This window comes from Arachis stenosperma, chromosome 1, assembly GCF_014773155.1.
Source record: "Arachis stenosperma cultivar V10309 chromosome 1, arast.V10309.gnm1.PFL2, whole genome shotgun sequence".
Taxonomy (NCBI): Eukaryota; Viridiplantae; Streptophyta; class Magnoliopsida; order Fabales; family Fabaceae; genus Arachis; species Arachis stenosperma.
This window is the reverse complement of record NC_080377.1, coordinates 25,274,880-25,281,680: the sequence shown is the minus strand read 5'-3', so window position 1 is coordinate 25,281,680 and position 6,801 is coordinate 25,274,880. Positions and strand designations below refer to the sequence as shown.

The 6,801-nt window shown below is 38.1% G+C and overlaps 1 non-coding gene across 1 annotated transcript; it reads left to right on the top strand.

Annotated features, from left to right (window-relative positions):
• Positions 1-2,171: 2,171 nt before the first annotated feature.
• LOC130952621 (small nucleolar RNA R71) lies at positions 2,172-2,275 on the top strand. Its single transcript, XR_009074803.1, has one exon. It is a non-coding gene; the product is annotated as a small nucleolar RNA R71 (small nucleolar RNA).
• The last annotated feature ends 4,526 nt before the right edge of the window (positions 2,276-6,801 follow it).

Genomic DNA, 6,801 nt, shown 5'->3' with positions numbered 1-6,801 from the left:
TGGATGTGAGTGGTGAAGAAATTGTGGGGAAGAGGGTAGGATTTGATAGGTGAATAGTGGTTTGGGAAGAGTGTTTTGGGAAGGTATGAAGAGGAGAGAGAGTGAGTTGAGGTAGATGGGGATCCTGTGGGGTCCACAGATCCTGAAGTGTCAAAGATTTTGCATCCCTGCACCTTGCTGGCGTTAAACGCCCCTCTGTGTGCCTTTCTAGTGTTTAAACGCCAGTCTGCTGCCCTTTTCTGGCGTTTAAACGCCCAGAAAGGTGCTAGACTGGGCATTTAAACGCCCATTTTTATACCTTTACTAGCGTTTAAACGCCAGTTTGCCTGCCAGTTCTAGCGTTTAAACGCCAGTAATCTTGTCCTCCAGGGTGTACCATTTTTTATGCTATTTTTTATTTTTCTTTAATGTTTGCAGTTATTTTTGTGACTCCACATGATCATGATCCTAAAGAAAACATAAAATAACATAGATAAATAAAATAAAATTGGGTTGCCTCCCAATAAGCACTTCTTTAATGTCAATAGCTTGACAGTGAACTCTTTTCAGACCTTCACAGATACTCAGAGCATGATTGTAGCCTCCCAACACCAAACTTAAAGTTTGAGTGTGGGGGCTCTGTCTGACTCTGTATTGAGAGAAGCTTTTCATGCTTTTTATCCATGTTTACAGAAGAAGATCCTTGAGCCATAAACACCAAGTAGTCCTCATTCAATCGAAGGACTAACTCTCCTCTATCCACATCAATCACAGCCCTTGCTATGTCTAGGAAGGGTCTTCCAAGGATGATGGATTCATTCTCATCCTTCCCAGTGTGTAGGATTATGAAGTCAGCAAGGATGTAAAGGCATTCAACCTTCACTAGGACATCCTCTACAAGTCCTTAAGCCTTTTTCATTGATTTATCTGCCATCTCTAGTGAGATTCTTGTAACTTGTACCTCAAAGATCCCTAGTTTCTCCATTACAGAGAGTGGCATGAGGTTGATACTTGATCCTAGGTCACACAGAGCCTTTTCAAAGGTCATGGTGCCTATGGTGCAAGGTATCAAGAACCTTCCGGGATCCTCTTTCTTTTGAGGTAACTTCAGCTGAACCAATGCACTTAGTTCATTGATGAGCAATGGAGGTTCATCCTCCCTATTCTCATTTCCAAATAATTTAGCATTCAGCTTCATGATTGCTCCTAGATATTGAGTAACTTGCCCTTTAGTAACATTTTCGTCCTCTTCAAAGGAAGAATATTCGTCAGAGCTCATGAATGGTAATAGTAGGTTCAATAGAATCTCTATGGTCTCTAGATGAGCCTCATATTCCTGTGGTTCCTCACTAGGGGACTCCTTGTAGTCCAGTGGACGTCCCATGAGGTCTTCCTTACTGTGAATCACATCCTCCTCCTCTTCTATAGGTTCGGCCATTTTGGTTGTATTAATGGCCTTGCACTCTCTTTTTGGATTCTCTTCTGTATTGCTTGGGAGAGTACTAGGAGGAGTTTCAGTAATTCTTTTACTCAACTGACCCACTTGTGCCTCCAAATTTCTTATGGAGGACCGTGCCTCAGTCATGAAACTGAGGATGGTCTTAGATAGATCAGAGACTATATTTGCTAAGCTAGAGAGGCTCTGCTCAGAATTCTCTATCTGTTGCTGAGAAGATGATGGAAAAGGCTTGCTATTGCTAAACCTGCTTCTCCTACCATTATTGTTATTGAAGCCTTGTTGAGGCTTCTGTTGATCCTTCCATGAGAAATTTGGGTGATTCCTCCATGAAGGATTATAGGTGTTTCCATAGGATTCTCCCATGTAATTCACCTCTTCCATTGCAGGATTCTCAGGATCATAAGCTTCTCCTTCAGAGGAGGCGTCTTTAGCTTGCAATCCAGTCAGACTCTGAGAAATCATATTGACTTACTGCGTCAATATTTTGTTCTAAGCCAATATGGCATTCAGATTGTCAATCTCAAGAACTCCTTTCCTCTGAGTCACCCCATTATTCACAGGATTTCTCTCAGAAGTGTACATGAACTGGTTATTTGCAACCATTTCAATGAGTTCCTGGGCTTCTGCAGGCATTTTTAGAGGAAGAGATCCACAGGCAGAGTGGTCCAATGACATCTTGGATAACTCAGACAGACCATCATAGAATTTACATATGATGCTCCATTATGGAAACATGTCAAAAGGACACCTTTTGGTTAATTGCTTGTATCTTTCCCAAGCTTCATAGAGGGATTCACTTTCCTTCTATCTGAAGGTTTGGACATCCACTCTGAGCTTACTCATCTTTTGAGGTGGAAAGAATTTGGTCAAGAAAGAATTGACCAGCTTGTACCAAGAGTTCAGGCTTTCTCTAGGTTGTGAGTCCAACCATGTCCTAGCTCTGTCTCTCATAGCAAAAGGAAAAAGCATAATTCTATAGACGTCGGGATCAACCCCATTGGTCTTAACAGTATCACGGTTCTGCAAGAATTCAGATAAGAATTAATGAGGATATTCTAATGGAAGTCCATGAAACTTGCAGTTCTGCTACATTAGAGAAACTAATTAAGGCTTAAGCTCAAAGTTGTTTGCTCCAATGACAGGAATTGAGATGCTTCTTCCATAGAAGTTGGAAGTTTGTGTAGCATAGTCACCAAGCATCTTCTTTGCATTGTTGGCGTTGTTATTTTCGGCTGCCATGTCTTCTTCTTTTTCGAAAATTTCTGTCAGGTCCTCTCCAGAGATTTGTGCTTTAGCTTCTCTTAGCTTCCTCTTCAGAGTCCTTTCAGGTTTAGGATCGGCTTCAACAAGAATATCCTTATCCTTGTTCCTGCTCATGTGAAAAAGAAGAGAACAGAAAAGAAGAGGAATCCTCTATGTCACAGTATAGAGATTCCTTTATGTAAGTAGAAGAAGAGAAGAAGAGAAGAATGAGGTAGAGAGAAAATAAAGAGAATTCAAACACAGAGGGGGAGAGAGGGTTCAAATTTTAAGAAGGAGAGAAGTGTTAGTAATTAAATAAATAAATAGAAAGAGATGAGAGAGAAGAATTTCGAAAATATTAGAATAAATAAAATTAGAGTTTAAAACAATTAGTTAATTAAAAAGGTTTTTGAAAAAGTTATTAGTGGTTTTTGAAAATTAGAGAGAGAAAAGTAGTTAATTGAAAAAGATTTGAAAACAAATTTTGAAAAGATAAGAAGTTAAAAAAATTTGAAATTAAGTTTTGAAAAAGATATGATTGAAAAAGATTTGAAAAAGAAATTTAAAAAGATTTGATTTTGAAAATTGAAGTTGATGACTTGACTAATAAGAAACTAAAAGATATGATTCTAGAATTTAAAGATTGAACCTTTCTTAACAAGAAAGTAACAAACTTGAAATTTTTTGAATCAAATCCTTAATTGTTAGCAAGGTTTTCGAAAATATGAAATAAAAATAAGAAAAAGATTTTGAAAATCAATTTTTTAAATTTTTTTGAAAATATTAAGAAGAAAAATGAAAAAGATTTGATTTTTTTGAAAAAGATATGAAAAGATAGAATTTTTAAATCGAAATTTTCACTTGACTAACAAGAAACAACTAAATTTTAAAAATCTTTGACTAAGTCAACCCAAAATTTCGAAATTTATGAGTGAAATAAGGAAAGGATATATATATATATATATATTATTTGAATTTTAATGAAGAAAGAGAAAAACAACAAAATGACTCAAGACATGAAAATTTAAGATCAAAACAAAGAAAACATGCAAGAACACTTTGAATGTCAAGATGAACACCAAGAACACTTTGAAGATCATGATGAACATCAAGAACTTATTTTTGAAAATTTTTTGAGAAAAGAAACACATGCAATACACCAAACTTAGAAATTTTTAAACTTTTGACTCTAAAAATTCGAAAATGCATATGAAAAACAAGAAAAGACACAAAACAAGAACATCACAAGATTAAACAAAGACAATCATCAAGAACAACTTGAAGATGAAGAAGAACACAATGCATGAAAGCTAGAAAAATACAAACATGCAATTGACACCAAACTTAAAATTTGACTCTAGACTCAAACAAGAAACACAAAAAATTTTTATTTTATGATTTTATAAAAAAAATTTTGTATTTTTCGAAAACTAGAAAAAGAATTTTTTTGAAAGATTTTTGAAAATAGAACAAGAAGAAAATTACCTAATCTAAGCAACAAGATGAACCGTCAGTTGTCCAAACTCGAATAATCCCCGGCAACGGCGCCAAAACTTGGTACACGAAATCGTGAGTTCACACTTTTCTCACAACTCCGCGCAGCTGACCAGCAGGTGCACTGGGTCATCCAAGTAATACCTTACGTGAGTAAGGGTCGATCCTACGGAGATTGTCGACTTGAAGCAAGCTATGGTTATCTTCTAAATCTCAGTCAGGCGGATTCAAATGGTTATGAGGTTTTGATGGTTAAAAAAGAAATCAAATATAAAATAGGATAGAGATACTTATGCAATTCATTGGTGGGAATTTCAGTTAAGCGTACGGAGATGCTTTGTTCCCTTTGAGCCTCTGCTTTCCTATTGTCCTCATCCAATCTTGCGTACTCCCTTCCATGGAAAGCTGTATGTTGGTGGATCACTGTTGTCAATGGCTACCATCTGTCCTCTCAGTGAAAACATATCCGCTACGGTTTCCCATATGGCTAATCAGCTGTCGATTCTCGATCATGTCGGAATAAGATCCATTGATTCTTTTGCACACTGTCACTACGCCCAACAGTCACGAGTTTGAAGCTCGTCACAGTCATCTCATTCCAGATCCTACTCAGAATACCACAGACAAGGTTTAGACTTTCCAAATCTCAAGAATATTGTCAATTGATCCTAGCTTATACCACGAAGACTCTGATCTTACGGAACGGAAGGCTCCAATTTCAAGAGAGGCAACCATGCATCGTAAACCAGGAGGCCAGGAGATACATACTCAAGCTCTTGCAGATAGAACGGAGGTGGTTGTCAGGCACGCGTTTATAAGGGAGGATGATGATAAGTGTCACGGATCATCACATCCATCAGGTTGAAGTACGAGTGAATATCTTAGAACAAAAATAAGCGTGAATTGAATAGAAAAATAATAGTACTTTGCATTAATTCATGAAGAACAGCAAAGCTCCACACCTTAATCTATGAGGTGTATAAACTCCACCGTTGAAAATACATAAGTGATGAAGGTCCAGGCATGGCCGAATGGCCAGCCCCAAAACGTGATCAAGAGATCAAAAGTGATCCAAAGATAGTCTCAAAAATGATCTAAAGATATAAATACAATAGTAAAAAGTTCTATTTATACTAAACTAGTTACTAGGGTTTACAAAAATAAGTAGATAGTGCAGAAATCAACTTCCAGGGCCCACTTGGTGTGTGCTTGGGCTGAACATTGAAGCTTTCACGTGCATAGGCTTTCCTTGGCGTTTTACTCCAGCTTTGGTGCCAGTTCTGGCGTTTTATGCCAAAAAAGGGTCTCTGACCGGCGTTTAGACGCCAGTTTGGGCCATCAAATATTAGGCAAAGTATGGACTATTATACATTGCTGGAAAGCCTAAGATGTCTACTTTCCAACTCAATTGAGAGTGTGCTGATTGGGCTTCTATAGCTCCAGAAAATCTATTTCACATACAAGAGGGTCAGAATCCAACAGCATCTGCAGTCCTTTTTCAGCCTCTGAATCAGATTATTGCTCAGATCCCTCAATTTCAGCCAGAAAATACCTGAAATCATAGAATAACACACAAACTCATAGTAAAGTTCAGAAATGTGATTTTTGCATAAAAACTAATAAAAATATATTAAAAAGTAACTAAAATAAACTAAAAACTACCTAAAAATAATGCCAAAAAGCGTATAAATTATCCGCTCATCACTACCTAACAAAGATTGATGAACAAAGTCTTCGCAGATCATATTGGGAAACTAATGGCAATATATGTAGACGACATGCTGGTAAAAATACAAAGTGAGGAATCATTACTGATCGACCTCACCGAAGTGTTCGACACCATAAGAAAGCATGGTATGCGACTTAATCCTGCAAAGTGCACCTTTGCAGTAGAGGATGGAAAATTCTTAGGCTTCATGCTCACACAAAGAAGAATTGAGGCAAACCCAGATAAATCCCGGGCCATACTAAACATCAAAAGTCTGACCTGCGTCAAAGAGGTCCAACAGCTCAACGGAAGACTGGCCGCCCTGTCCAGATTCCTAGCTGGATCGGCCATAAGATCTCTCCCCTTCTACGCAACATTAAGGAAAGAAAAAAGGTTTGAGTGGATAATAGAATGCGAGCAAGCCTTCTATGATTTCAAAAAATTCTTGGGGCAACCACCCATCCTTACCCGACCACGGGAAGGAGGGACTTTCATATTATATCTCGCAGTGGGAAGTCGGACAATAGCTTCAGCACTAGTCAGAGAGGACGATCGTGAGCAACAACCCATCTACTTCATCAACAAGGCTTTATAAGGGGCCGAACTAAACTATCAAAAGATAGAAAAATTTGCCTACGCCCTCATATTAACTTCTCGACGCCTCCGCCCATACTTCTAGGTCTACACCATCAAGGTACGAACCAACCAGCCCATAAAAAGCATTTTACAGAAAATAGACTTAGCAGGAAGATTCTTACAGTGGGCAGTCGAGTTATCTGAGTTCGATCTTCAATACGAGGCTCGGACAGCCATCAAATCACAGTACCTGGCCGACTTCATTGTCGAATATACTAACACCCGGGAACTCCTACAAAATGGAATCTCTACGTAGACGGCTCTTCAAACAAAATCGGGAGTG